Source organism: Onychomys torridus, unplaced genomic scaffold, assembly GCF_903995425.1.
Source record: "Onychomys torridus unplaced genomic scaffold, mOncTor1.1, whole genome shotgun sequence".
NCBI lineage: Eukaryota > Metazoa > Chordata > Mammalia > Rodentia > Cricetidae > Onychomys > Onychomys torridus.
In genome coordinates this window covers 29,126-49,996 of record NW_023412745.1, presented here as the reverse complement: position 1 = coordinate 49,996, position 20,871 = coordinate 29,126, and the positions used below count along the sequence as shown (strand labels likewise).

Below are 20,871 nucleotides of genomic sequence, written 5' to 3'. Positions count from 1 at the left end.
AGAAACAGAGGACTCTGGAAAGAAGGGCAGAGACAGATTATACACCAGACAGCTGCTGAGGAAGAAGGACATGTAGAAAAATGAGGTGACAAACCATAGATAAGAAATATGGGTTAAGTGTAAGATAATCATTTATAATTTTTAATAAGTCTCTGAGTCAGTTATTTGGGAAGTGGCTGCCTGTTATTTGGGAGTAGGATATCAGGACAGGAAAACTCCACCTACAATGTGTATAGAAATACATATCAGAGAGAGATGGAAGACTAAACAGATGAGAACCATCTTAGGGTTTCTACTTCTGTGAAGAGATACCATGACTGTGGCCAGCTCTTCTAAAGGAAATCACTACCTTTTCAGAGGTTTAGTCCATTACCATCATGGTGAGACATGGTGGCATACAGGCAGACATGTAGATGGACAGATAGCTGAGAGTTCTACATCTTTCAAGCAACAGGAAATGAACTGTCTCACTAGGCATGGCTTGAGCATACATGAGACCTCAAAGCCCACCTCCATAGTGACACACTTCCTCCAACAAGGCCACACCTCCTAATAGTGCCACTCCCCTTGGGAACCATTGATTTTTCAAGCCACCACAAGCATTTATCTAGTTGAGAGAGTGAGCCAAATCACTCAGTAGATCTGAAAAAGTAATTTGTGGATTCTGCCTCTCTTAAACATTCGCAGTTTAGCCAGTACTGGGAAGCTGTAATAAAATGTCTACCCACATTGCCCACTTGACTTTCACAAAGCTGTGGCTGTTTAGCACCAAAGCTCACGGAAATTTAAGAAATCTTGGGGCCCCATTTCACAGGCAATCTACATTACAACAATCTTGGCATGGAAAAAATGGGGGACAAAATCTAGAGTAAAATACCTAGGGCCCATTTAATAGAGGAGAAAATGAAATTCAGTGTCTCAATAGGTAAGTTCCATTTATTTTTTTCAGTCAGCTTATAAAATTTAAGCTATTAACTATCTGATTTGATACCAAGGTGTTGAAGAAACAATGTAGGCAGGTGGGACTCATTGAAATGACAGCATCACGGAATGCTGTAGATTTACCTTAACTTACAAAGATGAAGACTTTTCTTTCACCCAAACCTACAAATTGATTTAGGATCACATATAGGCCACATTTATCACTAAGATGGCAACATGGATAGTGTGTTTGATACAGTTGTAAACTCATTTCAGGCATTTGCATAGGTGTCTCATGCTTACAGATTTTGCCTGAGTGAACTGAGGTAGTGTGAGAGCAAAAGGTACATTTTGTTTTAATTACTATGCCTAAGAGATCCATGAAACAAAAGTGCCTTGGATCTGCAGCCCCTTGTCCAGGATAAATAGTTCCTGAAATGCTGGAGGCTTCTTATTTATGGGACATAGCAAGCCACGTGTTTTCACTCCCATAAACAAGTTAGTTTGAACCATCTAGACCAGATGTGCTTGATCACATGTGGGTGGGAGGTTCACAAGAAGGAAATATGTCAGAATGTACACTTGCCTCTCATTGGATGTAGGCTGGAGGTGTGTAGGCAGGAAATACATCAGGATGTATGTTTGCCGTGATTGGACCTGATGGATACCTTAAGTAAACCGTGAGTTGTGGCCATTTCCTGGGAACCTGGGTATGGGCCTGTCCAAAGCCCATCTATCTGGCCAGTATTTAATTAAGCTTGCATCAGTTTGGCTTTAAACTGTGGAAGTGGTCTTATTGTCAACCTGTGGGATTAGCATTTTCTGGAAGCCCCAGCAAGATTCAGACAACCCACCCAAATTCTAAAAGCTGGACCTTCACTCTGGAACTCTGGGGCTGAGGGACCACTTCAGGAGCCACGTGCCCTGAGAAGTTTCAAGGCTCTAAAGCTGCCTTCAGTTTGTTGAAACTCAGAGCCCATGCACCTGGCCAGAATTTACTTAAAGCTTGCTTCGTGTCTTGTCCCACCTATACTTCCTGTCTGGCTACCAGCCTGTCAGCTTTTTATTAACCAATGAGACCAATACAAACTCACAGTATACATCAAGAAAGCACACAACTAAGCCACATTCTCAGACCTGAATCAGCTATATTTATTTTGTGTATGCTGCATGACTATGTGTTTCTAACTGTTCACAAATGTATGTAGGCCAGAAGTTGATTTCGAGTGTCTTCCTCAGTCACTCTTCACCTTAGTTTTGGGACTGTTTCTTGATGAACATGGAGATCACATGTTCAGGTAGTCTGGCTAATCAGGAAGCCCTTTTGGTCCTCCTGACTCTCCCTTCTCAGAACTGGTGAAACAAGTACAAGCCATTCATTGCCCATGGCTTATAAGTGGGTGCAGAGGTTCCAAACTCAGGTCCTCATGCTTGCTTGGCAAGTATTTTATTGAGCTATTTTCACCACTCCCTGAATCAGTTATTTTTAAAAGAAAATATTATAGAATCAAAGGCTCTAGAGTTTCCTATTTCTTTAGCATAAAGGTGTGATAAAATGCCTTAAGTAACACTAAAACCTATCTGGCATGCTAACTCATATAACCTCAGAAGCCCAAACACTTAATAGAACATTTTGAGTATAGTAGATATAAAATAAGTTTACATGGAGGCTGGAGAGGTGGCTCAGTGGTTGAGCATTAGCTGCTCTTAGAGGACCCAGGTTTGATTCCCAAAATCTACACAAATTTGCTTCCAAATTTGGAAACTGATTGAATATTTATCTGTGGCTATAATGTGTATGTATGAACAAAGACCTATGTTTGCATAGGGAGAAGGTATTATGTTTATCCAAACTTTCTACAATATCTCTACAACTTGGTGAATGGGTGTGTGGCTCCATGGCAAGCACTTGCCTAACTGGTACTAAGCCCTGGGCTTGAGCCCATCACTGAGAGAACAAAACAGACTTGGCAGAGTGTTGGAACACTGTCCAAGAATGGAGTCATACAATAGGAATTTTGCACGCTTGTGAGAAAACTCCAAGAAAACATGAGTCTTATGACCTTAGTTTCTCCAGAAATACAGAATGGTTCTTGTAATGTGCTTTTGTGTTCCTCCCAGGTGTGGTAGATAGTAGTGAGTTCAGCTGTTGTTAGTTATACATCTCTATGGAAAAAGCATGTTTTTTCATCACGTCGCTTGTCCTTTTGATTGAACACCATACTCACGGGATTCTTCTTAACCCTCAAAGTTGTTTCGATTGTCTGATGCTCTGAATAAAGTTGGTTACTGCATGAGATTTTAGTCTGCCTCATATTCAGGTCTCACTCTTCAAGGTTCACACTGCCATCTACAGCAGGGGACATCAGCCTTATATTATTCACACACAGATGGAATCTAGTTGCATCTGGTAGAAGTCCTAGAGACAGCCATTTTTGGCTCTAAAGGTTGCTTACTAAGAGTGTAGAAGGGTAATAAGAGGCTAGCAACTACAAGTAACTTGCCATCATACTTTCTGCAGCATGCACAAATGATAAGGAGAATATTCTCTACAACTGGTGAGAGACAGATTTAACAAAAGTTGGTGGGCAGGAGGGCTATTCTCCCATTCTCTTTCCATTTCCTGCTCTCCCAATCTCTTTCATTAAGTCTAGTTTCTCAGATTGTTACTTACATCTGCCTGTGAGAAGAATCTGTGATCTCAAAATATATTTAAGCAGGGTGCACTTAACTGATATTTACCTATTAAAATGTAAATGCTCCTTTTATGGAGCAAATATTATTACTCAGACTAAGCTTGCCTAGTGGGCACCAGCCTCTGGGTTCAATCCCAGCAGTGAAAACCACAGAGTGTCATGTGCTAGCTGGATGTCTGCAACAAACAGCTACATTGTTCTCTTAGTGATGGTGACTATCAATGTCAGTCTGAGTTGTCTATATTCCAGGAAATAAAAAACATTATGTACTAGAGGGATTTACATCGGGACAAGGTACAGAGGAGACAAATGCTACAGTGAGCCTCCAGAAACATGGAAGAATTAGAATATAGCTTAACTGGTGTTAACATTAACAGTATTAATTTCTTTGACTCAATAAAGCACCACTAAAAAGAAACAGGCTATCACCCAGTTTCTGCCAAGCAAGAGGCTAACTCTTCAGCCTTCTGAGGCCCAATCCTGTAGTGTAACTTCTACTTCATTCCAGTAATAAAAAACATGCACAATTCATTAAAAATTTATACAAGGCTTTATGTTATATTTATTTATTCTCCAGCTTGTACAAACTGGATGTAGAAGCATAAACATAGTACATTTCTACCATCTTCAACAAAAATATAAGCAATATGTACAATTATTGTATTAAAAATACAAAAGGGATACAGATTCCACCAATGTCTTTCTAAAAGACGTACAGGTACAAGTAGTATCAGAAGTATGAGGAAATCACCAGTTAATTATACATTATACATACTTCTAAACATTCAAACTTTGCTTCAAATACAGTAACATTATGATTTCTGGAATGCAACTTCTGGCTACCTGTTCTTGTTCACTGGAGTTTGTGAGCACAGAATATGGATTTTGTGCTCAAAAACTCACCCTGAGAAAAGATCATATACTGAGTCCTGGGCAGGAGTCTATTCCCTCATGAGAGACTGCACCTACACTGCAATACCTGCTCCCCTGACCCTAAACATAAAAAGAAGAGTCTCTGAGGCTACTAGTTAGCCATGAACCAAAGATTCCTAAATGAGGAACCAAACTATCAGAGATCAAAACCAGTTAGTTGATTGATGTATCCTGGATTGCGGGAATAGCAGCATCAGAGCCATAGTTTCAGGAGAGGTAGGCTGGGAATTGCAGAGTGGGTTGAATCACTGACAATATTGTCATGTTCTATAGTCTTAGTGAGTCCCTACAGACATGATTAATTGGAGAGAGATGATAGATGTGGGGAGCCTTTGACTGATCACACACAAAGGGGAATGGTCTCAAAACCAAATTGTTAGTAACTATTGAATATATTCTGCTCCTTTTGGAAACCTGAATACTGTCTCACTTTTAAGGCCCAGCAGTGTAAGCATGCAAGTTCAAAGTTTAAAGAGGATAGAACTCAACAATGAAGGATGAAAATTATGAGGTATTGAGAAGCTGAATCTTGGCAGTCAGCATGATGAAATTGAGAATCACTTAGAATCTTCTCATAGCACTGGAAGATGAACTGGATCTGGAGGATTGTTATGAAGAGGAGTGGGGAGGGGCAAGACCACCAGTGTAAGTTTTTGGAGTTATCCTGGGGAATGTGAGTCTGCTTTAAAATGACGGCCACATTCTGAGGTTCCTGCCTGGCTCTGCTTCTTGCCCACCATGTGTGAATTTTTCCATCCTGATCTCCAAGTTGTGAGATTAGATTGAGACCCCTGTCTGGGATAGGAAGACACCTCTTCCTGATCATGTTAGTAAGAGGATTTAGTGTAAAACCTGGAAAGAGGAAATAACAGCTGTGTAGGAATGGACACCATCCGTATTTTATTTAAGATGAGCCACAGTAAGCAAAATACACTTGTGGTGTGTCGCGCCCGCCTCGACCAGCAAGGATGACGCAACACCGGATTCTTCTTAATACAGTTTAATCAGAACCTTGGTTAGTTGCATTGTCTCTCTCCCGGGGCAAGCCTCTCTCAGCACCTAAGTAGGGCTGGGCTGCCAACCCCAGGCAGCCACGTGGGCACTGTCCACAAGTTTATGCATATGCCAGCAGCACACGAATCCAGCCATAGCCAAATAAGGAGCTGTTTACCATAAGGTGTAGTGGGTAGCCATCCCAGCATTGGCCTGGAAGTTCCAACCCCCACTGAGGCTTCGGTAATGGTCACGCCCACAAGGCGGGGCAGAGGAGGAAGTGGAAGACCAAGGATCGGGAAGAGCTCGGTCTCTTGGTTCCCGGACTCTGGACGCTGGAGGTAGACCGAGCAGAGTTCTCCAGAGAACACCGCCGGACTGCGCTATACCCTTGCCAGACCCTGTAACCTACCCCTTCATTTGTAAGTTACCCCACAAAATAAACCTCCCTTTTAACTACGTGGAGTGGCCTTAATAATTTAACCAATATCTGGCGCTCACGTGGGGCAAATTCCAAAGGCCTAGGTGGCTCCCTCCCTCAGCCTCCTCCCTGGCTGGCAGGTACCTAAAACCGCCTGCAAAGTTCCATTTAACCAGGGGACACCTACACAGTTCCATTCCCGAAAAAGGGAGCAGCTAGTCCAGTCTCAGTTCCCTAGCTTATCCCCCAGACCAGTGAAAACCGCTGTGAGTGAGATCTTCCCACTCCTCCGAGTGCCGTTTCCCCGCCATCTTGGCTCCTGCCTTCAGCTGCCGCCAGCCAAGGTTGCCAGCAGGCCCTGCTTTGGAGCTATACCAACGCCTCCTGCTGGCTGAAAAGTGCTATTGCACCCCCCAAAACCACGGAAAGGTAAGCTTCTTTCAAGTAAAAGTACTTGATAATTTTACACCTTAAAACTGACTAACAAATTTTGAGTAATTCTTGTAATATGGCTGACAACATTACCTCACAAGAATTTAATAACCTTTTTGCCTGTATGCTGAATGACATTTTCCTGGAAATATACGACCTCCCTAAGACATATCTGGCCTGTACCATTTTGACATTCATTGTAATAATTCACACAGTGTTCAAACACTGGTTTAATAATAAGAACAAAGATGAGTCATTATTGGGACTGATACAGGCTTTAAAAGATAACAATGAAGGCTTACAGAAAAAGATTCTGTCTATGGAATCTGCTGACCAGGACTTACATAAAAAGATTTTCTTTCTGGAATCTGCTAACCAGGATTTACAGGCTTTAAAAGTTAGCAATGAAAGCTTACAGAATAAGATTCTGTCTATGGAATCTGCTGACCAGGACTTACATAAAAAGATTCTCTTTCTGGAATCTGCTAACCAGGAATTACAGGTTTTGAAAGATAGCAATGAAGGCTTACAGAAAAAGATTCTCTTTCTGGAATCTGCTAACCAGGATTTACAGGCTTTAAAAGTTAGCAATGAAGGCTTACAGAAAAAGATTCTGTCTGTGGAATCTGCTGACCAGGACTTACATAAAAAGATTCTCTTTCTGGAATCTGCTAACCAGGAATTACAGGTTTTAAAAGATAGCAATGAAGGCTTACAGAAAAAGATTCTTTCTCTGGAATCTGCTGGCCAGGACTTACATAAAAAGATTCTCTCTCTGGAATCTGCTAACCAGAATTTACAAAACAAGCTTGTACCCAAAATTGCTTTTATTGATAATAAATATGAGTATTTAATGGATAGAACACTAACTCTCCAGAGTGAAGTTGTAGCTACTCAGACAATATATAAGGAAGAAAAATTATCATTACTTGATAAGATAAGGTCCATGGAATCATGTGTTTCAGAAGAACATAAAAACTTCCATGATTCCATGAAAAATCTGGAATCCCTTACAAGAGAAGAGGTTTACTCCCTGGAACAGACCCTAGGTGCTCGTTTACAAGCCCTGGAGGAAACTCTAAATAAACATGACAAGGGACCTAATAAGCAGAAGGGCAAGACCATACAGGTTGTAACATCTCCAAATGGCTCTCATACAATGGCTTATCCTGTTATCATCCATGAGAAGCCAGTAGATGACACACACCCCGAGCCATATACGACATATACATTACAACCAATTTCAACAAGGGACTTAAAAAATATAAAGGAAGCAGTAGTTACATATGGGATACACTCCACATACGTAAAACATATGTTAAATTCGTGGTCTACCTCACATAGAATCATTCCAGAGGACTGGCATCAGTTAATTTCAGCTGTTCTAGAATATAGCCAGCAGTTACAGTGGAAAAGCTGGTTGAGAGAAGAGGCAAGAAATTTAGAACAACAAGGTAAACTCAGAGGTTTTGAGATCTCCCAAGATCAAAACTTGGTGAGGGATGTTTCGCTGACAGGAATGTACAAGCCATTTATGATGAGCATACAATATCCCTATGCCGTACAGCAGCTCTAAATGCTTGGGAAAAAATTCCAGAACCTGGAAAAGCAACTGAGGTATACACAAAGATATTTCAGGGACCACATGAACCCTTCACTGATTTTTTACAAAGGCTGAACACAGCTATATCAAAAGCTATATCAGATAAAGAATTAAGAAAAGTATTAACTGAGTCCTTGGCATTCGACAATGCTAATGCAGAATGCAAAAGAATACTTACACCATTAAAGATCAGATCAGCTCCTTTGGAAGAATGGATTCAGTATACTAATAGTGTTGAATCTCTTAACTACAGTAATGAGGCTTGGATAGGAGAGACAAATCCCAGAGGTGTAAGAAGGCCCCGTGGTACCAAATGTTTTAAATGTGGTACACCAGGTCATATAAGTAAAAACTGTACATGGGGTAATCCTAGAAGTAATACTCCTTCTAGGAATAGCCTAAACATAAGACCCCAACCACCTCCTGGATTATGTAGAAGATGTGGCAAAGGCCGACACTGGACCAGTGAGTGCAGATAAAAAATAGATATACGAGGCAACCTTTTAGTAGTGGGAAACGCCTCAGGGGGCCTCTTGCAGGCCCCCAAATCAAATGTGGTAAGAACATTCCCAGCCACTGTGGAAGACATTCCTCTCCAGGACAACTGAATAAACCAATGTCTAATGTAAAAACTGATACTGCAATGGATGATAAAACAGCTCTGATAGATGAATCACAGTTTACAAAGAACACAATAAAACAAATATTTTGGCAGACTTCCATAAATGAACAAAGGCCAAAGCTTAGAATTTGAATTAATGGCTTGGTTCTGGAGGGCCTGGTAGACACAGGTGCGGATGTGACTGTAATTACACCAAAATCATGGCATCCAAATTGGCCTCTTCAAGAGGTAGATGTCCAACTTTTAGGAATTGGCACCCTATCTCAGATAAAACAGAGTTCGAGGTGGGTTGAATGCATAGGGCCACAAGGACAGAGAGGAAGGCTGAAGCCATATGTAGCAAATGTAGCAGTAAATCTATGGGGCCGAGATCTGTTACAACAGTGGAATACCCAGATTAAAATTCCTACACTCTCAGAAAAGGAATACAGGCCAATGCATGTTTCTAGGAATAATCTCATAAAATGCTATAAAAAACAGTCACCAACCATTCAGGCTGTACACAAACAGAGCACAACTGCTGTTGAACTCTCAGAAGTACCAACTGCCTTACCTTTAAAATGGCTAACTAATAAACCTGTCTGGGTTAGACAGTGGCCTTTGACAAAAGAGAAGCTACAAGCTTTAGAACAGCTGGTTCAAGAGCAGTTAAATGCTCAACACATTGAAGAATCTACCAGCCCTTGGAATTCTCCTGTATTTGTTATTAAAAAAAGTCTGGTAATTGGAGAATGCTGACAGATCTGAGAGCTATTAATAAAGTAATTCAGCCAATGGGCTCCCTACAGACTGGGATGCCCTTGCCCTCTCTGCTACCCAAAGAATGGCCTATAATAGTTATTGACTTAAAAGACTGTTTCTTTACCATACCCTTACAAGAAAATGATAGAGAAAAATTTGCCTTCACAGTTCCTAATTATAACAATTCTCAGCCAGTCAAGAGATATCAATGGAAGGTCCTCCCACAGGGAATGTTAAACAGCCCTACCTTATGCCAATACTTTGTGCAAAAACCATTGGAGTTAATTCGTGTAAAGTTTCCACAATCCATAATTTATCACTATATGGATGATATCCTATTAGCTGATCCAAAGTTAGACACATTAGAAAGCATGTTTGAAGAAGTAAAAAAAGTTTTGCCTCGCTGGGGACTGCAAATTGCTCCTGAAAAAATACAAAGAGGAGATTCTATTAATTACTTAGGATATAAGATAGAGTTACAAAAAATTAGACCCCAAAAGGTACAACTGAGGAGAGATCGATTAAAGACTCTTAATGATTTTCAAAAGTTGTTAGGAAGCATTTCCAACTTATTGGGTATCATGGGAATACCCAAAGATGGACTACAAAATTTGGGTAATACTCTAGAAGGGGACAAAGAATTAAATAGCCCAAGAGAATTATCAGCCGAAGCTGAGAAGGAATTGGCTCTAGTAGAAAAGACAATTCGAGAAGCACATGTGGATCGTGTGGATCCAGAACTTAAATGTATTCTTGTCATATTCCCCTCCAGACATTCCCCCACAGGTATTTTGATGCAGAGGGAAGATATTATATTGGAATGGATATTCCTACCACGTAAACCAAATAAGAAATTAAAGACTTATATAGAAAAGATCTCTGTTTTGATTCAAAAAGGTAAATTAAGACTTCATCAGTTGACAGGAATGGACCCAGCAGAAATTGTAGTACCTTTAACTAATGAGGAAATTTCGTCACTATGGAAAGATAATGAATACTGGCAGAGAGCCTGCAGTAACTTTTTGGGAGAGATTAACAACCATTATCCCAAAAGCAAGAGAATAGAATTCATAAAGAAGACTGAATGGGTCCTTCCTCACATTGTACGACACAAGCCAATTTCTGGCGTCCTCACATTCTATACAGATGCAAATAAATCAGGGAAAGCAGGATACAAATCAGGAGACTTAAGTAAAGTAGTACAAAGTCCATACAGCTCTGTACAAAAGGCAGAACTGTATGCCGTTCTTATGGTACTGATGGACTTCACAGAACCCCTCAATATAGTCACTGACTCTCAATATGCAGAGAGAGTTGTTTTACACATTGAAACTGCTGAATTTATTCCTGATAATACAGAATTAACTTCATTATTCATACAATGCAGGAAATCATCAGAAAAAGGGAACATCCTATATATATAACACATATCAGATCCCATACAGGTCTGCCAGGACCTCTAGCACAAGGTAATGATGAGATTGATCAGTTACTAATAGGTAATGTGCTAGAAGCCTCAGAATTTCATAAGAAACACCATGTAAATAGCAAAGGTTTGAAGAAGGATTTCTCCATTACTTGGCAACAAGCTGAGGATAAATTGTGAAAAAATGTCCTACTTGTTCCTTCTATAACCAAACTCCATTACCTGCAGGAAGCAATCCAAAGGGTATACAAAGAAATGAAATTTGGCAGATGGATGTGTTTCATTTTGCAGAATTTGGAAGATTAAAGTATGTACACCATACCATTGACACCTATTCAGGATTTCAGTGGGCAACTCCTATGAGTTCTGAAAAGGCTGATTCTGTGATTACACACCTATTAGAAGTTATGGCCATCATGGGAATACCTGTACAAATTAAGACAGACAATGCCCCAGCATATGTCTCCAATAAAATGAGACAGTTCTTTGCTTATTACAATATAAAGCATGTTACAGGTATACCACACAATCCCACAGGCCAAGCAGTCATAGAAAGATCCAATCGAACTTTAAAGGATATGCTAAATAAACAGCAACAGGTAACAATGACTCCTAGAAATAGATTGCATAGTGCTTTATTAACCTTGAATCTTCTCAATGCTGATGAGAAAGGAACAACAGCTGAGGAGAGACATTGGACGACAGACAAAACTCCTGAGCTAAACCAACCGGTTTATTTCAAAGATGTGTTGACCTCAGAATGGAAACCTGGATATGTCCTACGTTGGGGAAGGGGTTTTGCTTTTGTTTCCACAGGAGAAGAAAAGCTATGGATACCAACAAAATTAATAAAAATTCGATTCGAACAGGAGAAACCCCTTGATGAGGAGAAGTAAAAGATCATCCACCAATGTGACATCTCTTCAGGTTGTAAGAAAAATTTAACAATCAAAGGTTGGGGTAGGGTTCTGTTTTTGTCTTTCCAGGATAATGGAAATACCCATCTTCCAGAAATCATAAGGCCTTGGATATCCAGATGTTTACAGCAGAAAGAAAGAATCTATTGGTACCAATCTACACAGGGTAAGATATCACTGTCTAACACCTATATCTCTATCAATCTAGAATAGTTGTGGTTCCAATTTAATTATAAACCAAGCTGGATTTGGAGATGGAACTGGCTCACTCCTTCTCTAAACCCAAGCATATTGATAAAAGAAAAGGTTGAGAGATTCTTCAGTCCCATATCAGAAGAGCCCTCTGGTGTGAGACAGAAGGAAACCAATTATAAGGGACCATTATCTTCAAGATTCTAATTCTCTCCATGCTTACTCTTGATTTCTTGAATCCTTTCTTACATGTCATGACATCTTTAAATCCAAACCTTCCATTCTGATAAAAAAATAAGTTTTTTCCAATAGCAATCTCTGAAGTCTCCAGAAGGAAGATGGGGCCCCTACAACAACAACTCTACCCAATCCAGAATGATGCCATGGTAATCATCATCATATTACACTTCTTGACAAAATTTCAGACAATCTTACCCATTACTCTGAGAGTTGCTGCAGAATCTACAGTTAGTCTAACTGAGATTTAACTATCTGAGCTTTCTCACAATACCCAACAGAGATACCATCGCTTCCTAAACAGCAGGAAGCAATTCTAAGAAAACGACGCCCCTTCCCCTAAGGTTTCATATTTCTCAGGGTTATGGATAATGGTTCTAGGGTTGGGGGTGGAAGAAACTGTTAAACTCAGTACTCTCCTTAAGGAAAGAAAATATATCTCAAAAAAAAAAAAGGGAAAAGAAGAAATGGAATGGATAGGTATAAGATATTATGGTAGACTGTCATATACATTAGTAAACAAATTTAGTAATATACCAGCCTTTGCACTGTTATGAATTCTTATATGTTGATACAAATATAAACTTTTTACATTCCTATTTAAGATAATTTGTATATTGATACAAATACAGAACAATGTTTGTTATATTGTACATATATTTTTACTCTTATGTGAAATATTTGTATATTGATACAAATATGAATTTATGTCTGTCATACTGTATGTATGTTCTACTTCTGTTTAAGATATTCTGTATACTGATATATATTTAGGATTATTATCATATTGCATATTGCACTATACATTCCTACCTCTGTTAAAGATATTTTGTGTATTGTCACAATTTAAAGTCATTGTCCTTTTACTGTGCATTTGCTTACAGACTGTTTGCCTTATTTATAGGAAGCTTAGTCCTTAGGTTGTTTAGGTAGACAAGACTTACATAGTTATTGTCACCTATGCTTGTCATCTCTATAATTATGATAGTTAGGTCATCCAGATTAATAAATACATAGGTCAGATGGACAGGTAATCTTCAAACACTTCATGGACCTAGAGAACATGGCATTTAAATAACTTAGAATTCTGTTGACGTGAGACACAATTGCTCCTGGCAGCACCAATTTGTTCCCGAGAGAATGTTGGGCTTCTAAGACATTTCCATTTGGAAGTTTGTCTTCTTGGCACAAAATGGCCTACTGGGCAAAGAACTGCCCTTGCCTCAACTGCTGACAGTACAAATGCTGTCCTTTCTGGACAAGCGGGACACAAGGAAAGCGACCACTATACTTTGCCAAGACAGGGTAAGATGGTCTTTCAGAATTCCTGCTTCTGAAAATGGTCTGTCAGATACTCTAGGCCTGTAGCCAATTTGAATGCACCAACGATGCTGAGAAACATTAGGTGACTGTCCAGGCTGCTAGCTGTCTCTGTCTACTCTTGCAAGACTCCCGAAAGTTGCTTGCATCCTTCTCCCATTTCTCAGGTATTATTATATTCCTTCTCAGGTCTTTGATGAGGTTGGAGATTAGCAGTTATAGTTACAACTTAGTATATATACATATATAATATCTTAGATAGGATATATTAAGTATTAGACTCAGGTTCTTTAGGATAGGACACCTTTTGGAATGATCTTTGTAACACGCCACCTACCCATGCCCTAGACTTCCCTGGATTTTACTATGTGTTTTTTGCTTGATATCGTTTGTACGTATTGTAATTCCAACTTATCTAGGTCATTATCCCTCATTACTCCTAGACAATATTTGATAAGCATCTCTTTGTATATAGTCTTGTATTAGGTTAGAGCTTTCTTATTTAGACAAAAGGGGGAGATGTAGTGGGTAGCCATCCCAGCATTGGCCTGGAAGTTCCAACCCCCACTGAGGCTTCGGTAATGGTCACGCCCACAAGGCGGGGCAGAGGAGGAAGCAGAAGACGAAGGATCGGGAAGAGCTCGGTCTCTTGGTTCCCGGACTCTGGACGCTGGAGGTAGACCGAGCAGAGTTCTCCAGAGAACACCGCCGGACTGCGCTATACCCTTGCCAGACCCTGTAACCTACCCCTTCATTTGTAAGTTACCCCACAAAATAAACCTCCCTTTTAACTACGTGGAGTTGCCTTAATAATTTAACCAATAATAAGGAGTGTTTGCCATCAGGAAGGTAGAGGGTAGAAGCCAGCGCCATCTTTAGGGTGCGGCTACACACAGCTCTCTACTGTGGTGGTTATTCTTGTTCCCAACTTAACAAGACATGGAATTTACTAAGACCCTAAAATGGAGGGCACAAAAGTGAGAAGTGTTTTCCTTCAGTTGAAGTAGTTGGATCCAATTCAAGTACAGAATTTGGAGGTAAAAAGACACAAATATTTAATCCAGATCTCAAGGCCTGAAGACACACACCTTTAATCCAGATCTTGAAGCTGGGAGACACGTCCTAAATTGGGCCTCACCGTGTGCTGGAAGGGTGTAAAAGGACATGGAAGCAGGAAGCTCTTGCTATTTGCCTGCTTGCCCTCAACTTGCAGCAAGTCCATTCCTTCCCTGGCATTAGAGAATATTTAGAACTCTATGATTTACTGAAGACCAGTGGCCACATCTAAACTCCTATACTGAGTAAGTTGTGGAATATTGAACTTTTCCTTCACAGCTAGCCAATGGGGGATTAGCAGCACTTCAGCCATAAATCAGTCTAATAAATCCCCTTCCTTCATACAGAGAGATTCCTTGTATATGTTCTGTTACTCTAGAGAAGCTAGTACATATCTTTTGACATGAGTGAGTAAAATTTTCCAAAACATTCAATAGCTGTGTATAATTGTCAAAAGCAGTTACCTCTTGACCTAATATTCAAACTTGACAAAAAAAATGGAGTGATGTATGAGTCCCTAGTAGCCTACATTGTCTTTTCTTAAATTAGTATTGAAATCTGTATAGAAAATTTCAAAGATCAAAGTTTCAAGCCCCATTGAACAGGGAATACAGGAAAAACAAACCTTAAAATCTAATTCATGTCTATTATTGTGTTTTACACGGTGAAGAGAAAACAATTGCTAGTTCTTCAATTGGGATCGTGTTTAACCTTCAAACTACCTCCAGGAGAAATGACAGCAGATGGGGCAGCCCAGAGATGGGACCACACTCAAATCAGCCTTCAGAATTTCTCCTACAGGTGGACCATCAGCAACTTCCATTTGATGGTAGATGGAAGGCTAGGAAGCCTTAGAAGCCCAACTTTCCCAACAGGAGCCAATGACAAATGGTGTTTGACAGTAAACCCAAACGGACTCGATGAAGTAAGTGCAGATTACCTGTCAGTTAATTTAGTTTTGCTCAGCTCTCTAAAGAGTCATGTTTGGGCAAAGTTCCAGTTCTTAATCATAAGCATCAATGGAGAGAAAAAGCAAACCAGGGGAGCCTAACATTCTTTAGGTTTGTGCAAGGCTTTAGTTATGGATTCAAAAAGTACATCCTTCCAGATTTCTTCCTGTCCCATGCACCTTCTCCCACATGATCAGCTCAACCTCTTCTGCATGGTGATCATGGTAAAAGATTCCTTCAGCATCTCTGAACAGAACAGGAAGCCAGGGATTGAAGTTCCCAGACACTCATTGGCACATGAGCTGGGAGAGCTGTGATAGAATTCCTTATTCACAGACTGCTGCCTGGTGGTAGCTGGCCAAGAATTTCAGGCTCACAAGGTCATCTTAGTAGCATGCTCTCCAGTTTTCAGAGCCATGTTTCAATATGACATGGAGGAGGGCAAAAAGAACCACATTGAGATCCCCGACCTGGAGCCTCAAATCTTCAGGGTAATGATGCACTTCATTTACATGGGAACACCACCAGACCTGGACAGCATGACAGTTGCTATGCTGGCAGCCGCTGCCAAGTATGGCCCCGAGGTTTGAAGGTCATGTGTGAGGATGCCCTCTGCAGGGACCTCTCTGTGGAGAATGCTGCCCACACACTCTTCCTGGCTGACCTCCACAGCTCAGGGCAGCTGAAATCCCAGACAATGAATTTCATTATAGCTCATGCTTCTGAGGTCTCAGAGACCTCAGGCTGGAAGGCAATCGTGGGCTCATATCCCAATTTAGTGGCTGAAGCATACTGTTACCTGGCTTCTGCTCATCTTCCCTTCCTGGAGCCCCCTTTCAAACGCTTGAAGCAATCCTAGGACCTGGTCAGCAGTTACCTACACTTGTCTCCCAGAAAGAGCAGCCAGCGTTGTTACCAATGACACCTGGGTAGACTATGGCAGGTGTGGAACATTTCCAGTGAAACTAGGGAAAGACAGCATGGTGGCTGAGGCTATAATCTAGCTGTAAATGAGGTGATTGTCAAGTTAAGGGAGGGGAAGCACTGAGCTGTTATATGCTACCCTCTTACTCTACTGGTTTGATTTTTGCCAATGATTCAGAAACTGGAATTCCTTTTAGTTGCTGGTCCAAAGCACATTACAACAGGGTATATTTGGAGAAGCCTGTCTGCATTGGACTGAGCAAAAAATATGGTCAAGTGCTCAGCAAAGTAGAAAACAAACATGAATGTTTGATTTCAAGAGAAGGGGAAAAGAATGAAAATTTTTATCAGAACTTAGTGTGTGTGGGACTGGACAGATGACTCTGTGGCAAAAGCAATTGTTGGTCTTGCAGAGGACCCTTGTTCAACACTCCTCTAGACTACACAGGCACATCCATCTCTGCAGAAAATACCTTACCCAAATAAAATATGAACTGAATAAAAATTTTAAAATCAACTTGTGGATTCCAGTGGTGTTTCTGTGAATAAAAATTTTAAAATCAGCTTGTGGATTCCATTTGTGTTTCTTTGTGAAAAATGCCACTGTAGTGCATCCTGGTCTGTTCATCTTTGGAAGTGTGTGCAGTCATCACACACACATACACACACACACACACACACACACACACACACACACACACAAACAAACACAGCAGTGAGACAATACCTAATGAAATTCTGTTTTACTCATAGATTGGTGCCTAGCCCATTTGCCATCACGTAGGCTTTCTCTATCAGCTGATGAGAGCAGATACTGAGATCCACTGCCAAACATTAGGTAGACATCAGGGAACCTCAACAAACATAGGACAACAGGATTGTAGGAGGGCTCAAAGACACCAGGTGAACAGAGCCCACAGATTCATCTAAACAGAACTCATTGGGGCTTCCAGAGACCTAAGAGGCAATCACACAACATACATGGGTCTATACTAAATCCTCTGTATACAGATGGTGGTTGTTTAGCTCACTAGTTAGAGTATGAGGAGTCTGACATATTTGTCTGATCTCTGGAAACTTTTCTTCTTTCTGGGTTGGCTCCTCTACCCTTGATAGGTTTTTTGCCTACTATTATTATATTTTAGTATGTTGTATCCAGTTTATTACCACAGACAACCTGTGCTTTTCTGAAGTGAAACAGAGGAGTAGTACAGAGTGGAAGGAAGGGGATACTATGTATAGATGGCATTGTATGAGAGAAGAAAACATAAAAACATAAAAGGAGTTAAAGAAAAATTGGAAAGACATTTGGGGAAGAAGTATTTGGTCAGATCTACAAAGGAGCAAGAATATGACGATTCTTTTCTCCCTTGTAAATGCCCATGAAAGGTGCATTCAGCAGAGAAGCATGTCAATAATTAAGTAGATATGAGGAAGCTTTCCATGGACTGTCAGATCCTTTTCCAAGTCATTTTTTTATATGGGGCCAGGTTCCAGGTGTTATCAAATAGAACAATACCACTCACTATTACCCTTAGTGAAGTATTGTGGAAAAACTTGCTGTTTCCATGACCTTATTTTTTTTTTTTTGCTTGGAAATTATGATTCCAGTGTGATTTGTAGCCAGTTATCCTGACTGGAGCTACAACAAACACATCACTGAACTGGAAGCTCAGATTTCTCCCAAGCCACTTTGAGTTTCTGATATCCTTAATTCTATAGGAAAGAAGAAAATAATAGTATCAGGTCAGGTGAATGACCAAGATAAACATCAGGAAATTTCATGGCTTCTCCTCAATGGAGGTAGAAAAGATGATGGCTTGCAGGCAGGAAATCCTTTAGGGCTCCTCATGGTACCACATTTCCAATGATTAAAGATGGTGGGAGACTGTAACAGATTGATGCAAGCAGATAGCAAAAGGTACAGGCACACCAGGAATGAAGAAATATATCACAACTTCAGGAAAATGGCTAAGATGCGTAGTGATATTCCCACTAAAGGACAGTAAACCACAAATCAATATATTTTGAGTCAAATTAATAAGCTTTATTTTCAGCCATAATGGGTTTTGTCCCCAATCTCAGGTTAAAGAGAATAGCCAGGAATATTGGGGAAGTGGGGTTTTTATAACCAAAAAATGCAAGAGTAAGGGTTATCCAAGTGTTGTTGGTTTCCAGAGGAATTTTGGTGATGTAGGAACTTGGCTGAACTTTCTCATCAGGAGCCAGTCACAACTAGAAATGTTGTTTGAGAGTATACCTTACAGAGTCCATGAAGAAAGCAAAGATAACCTGTCAGTTTACTTAGAGTCACCCAGGCCGGACACGGACAGAATGGATGGATTGATAGCTCTTTCTCAATTACAACAGTCAGAAAGTGCAGTTTTCCATTTATCCAGGGGCTCCAACAGCTTCTTTTGGCCTCTGAGGTACCATATGCTCATAGTGCACTGCCCCGCCTGTGTAATAGGGCCCAGACATTAGCAGGCCCCCATGGGTAGGCACACCTGTCTCCATGAAGGAAGTACCATTCAAGGTGTAAAACACAGCACTTGTGTACAAAAACAGTAACCCCTGCCAAAGCTAAAACAAAAACTTAATCCACCAGAGAACATAGTTCTATTAATATCTCTAAATGTTCAAACCTTGCTTGAAATATAATGAAACAATTCTGGCTTCTGTAGTGCCACTTTGAGCTAATGTCTTATTAACTGAATTTTGTCAACCCAGAATATGGGAATTTTGCTTAAAAGCCCAGACTGAGAAAGGCTAGTTGCTGCACTAGAATCTCAAATACCTCATGTGTTTGCCAGCTGGCTAAGAAAGATTTTCAATTTTCCTAAATCCACTTTCTAACACCCTCTCTCTCTCTCTCTCTCTCTCTCTCTCTCTCTCTCTCTCTCTCTCTCTCTGTCTGCAAATCTTCCTAAATGTTACATGTTGCTGTTAGTATTTTTTTCCTTTAGTGACTGCTAGTCCTCTCTGTTTTATGGACACTTCTGATGAGTAAGACCTTGGCTTCTGCTGTTGGGAATCTGAATAACTCCTGTTGTGCTATGGCCCCCAGAGAGCCACCTACCTGAAATAAAAGCTACACTTTTCCATTCCTGGTGTGAAAAACTATATGAAAAGATCCTGTACTTGAGACCCAGGCAGGAGTCAGTTCCCCATTGAGAAAACTGCACCCACTCTGCAGGAGCATGCTCATGGAAGCTCAGAACTTACAGGTGGAGCACTTTTCTTACAAATGAGGGGTCTTGCAGGAAACGTCTGCCTTCATTACAATGGACATATTTGAGGGAAAGGGTACCTGCCACCCTGGCCCTAAACACATACAGAGAAGTCACAGAGGCTACTAGTTAGCCACCTGCAAAAGATTCCTAAATGATGAACCAAAAATACTGAGATCAAAACCAATTGATTGATTTATCCTGGATTGAAGTATGAGCAGCATTAGAGCCAGTCGTCCAGGAGAGCTAGGCTGGGAATTGCTGACCTGATTAAATCAAGGAAGGTATTTTCCTGTCCTCTAGGCTTAGTGAGTCACTCTAGACATGATGAGCTAGAGGGAGAATAGATGTGGGGAGCATTTTACAGATCACATTCTAAGAACTTTACAAAACCTCTTGTTCAGTAACCGTTTAATATATTCTGCACACTTTAAAAAAAGAATACTGTCTCACTTAAAGTCCATCAGAGTAATGTCATGGAAGTTCAAAGCTCAAAGAAGACAGAACTTACCAGTAGAGGATGACAATTATGAAGTATGAGAAGATGAATCATGGCAGTCAGCAGGATGGAACTGAGAACTCAGGATCTTCTCACAGCACACCCTTGGTGACTCTAGAACAGTTATACTAGAAGTATTCTATGAATGGGAGTGGGAAGACAACTAATGAAAGTGTGTGGAGCCATCCCAGGGAATGTGAGTCTGCAGGAAGGAAGACTGCCACTTTCAGAGTTGCTGCCTGGCTATACTTCTTGACCACCATACATAAACTCTTCCATCCAGATCTCCATTTTCTGAACATGGAGACCCCTGACACAGTAAGTGAGCACCTCTTTCCCGATCATGATAATGGACTGAGTAAGAACTGGAATCTTGGTCTTTCCCTTCAGAGGTAATGAGGGAGATTGGTCTGTAGTTCTCTTTCTTTGTTGCATCTTTCTTTGCTTTAGGAATCAGGGTAATTGTAGCCTCATAGAAGGAGTTTGGTAATATTCCTTCTGTTTCTATTGTATGGAACAATGTAAAGAGTATTGGTATTAAGTCTTCTTTGAAGATGGGTAGAATTCTGCACTGAAACCATCTGGTATTGGGCTTTTTTAGGCGGGGAGAGAGTGGGAGTAATGAAAGGCAAGGTTCAAGGGAGAGAAAGTTTAGGGTAGCTGGAGATCCCAGCTGGATCAAGAACGGAACGGGAGAACAAGGAATAACAGACCCTAATAAATGATGACCACATGAGAACAGGAATGGACAGAGTGCT

General features: G+C 40.6%; 1 pseudogene; it reads left to right on the top strand.

The window, feature by feature from the left end:
* The first annotated feature begins 15,891 nt into the window (after nucleotides 1–15,891).
* Nucleotides 15,892–16,359, top strand: LOC118575814 (annotated as a pseudogene).
* The last annotated feature ends 4,512 nt before the right edge of the window (nucleotides 16,360–20,871 follow it).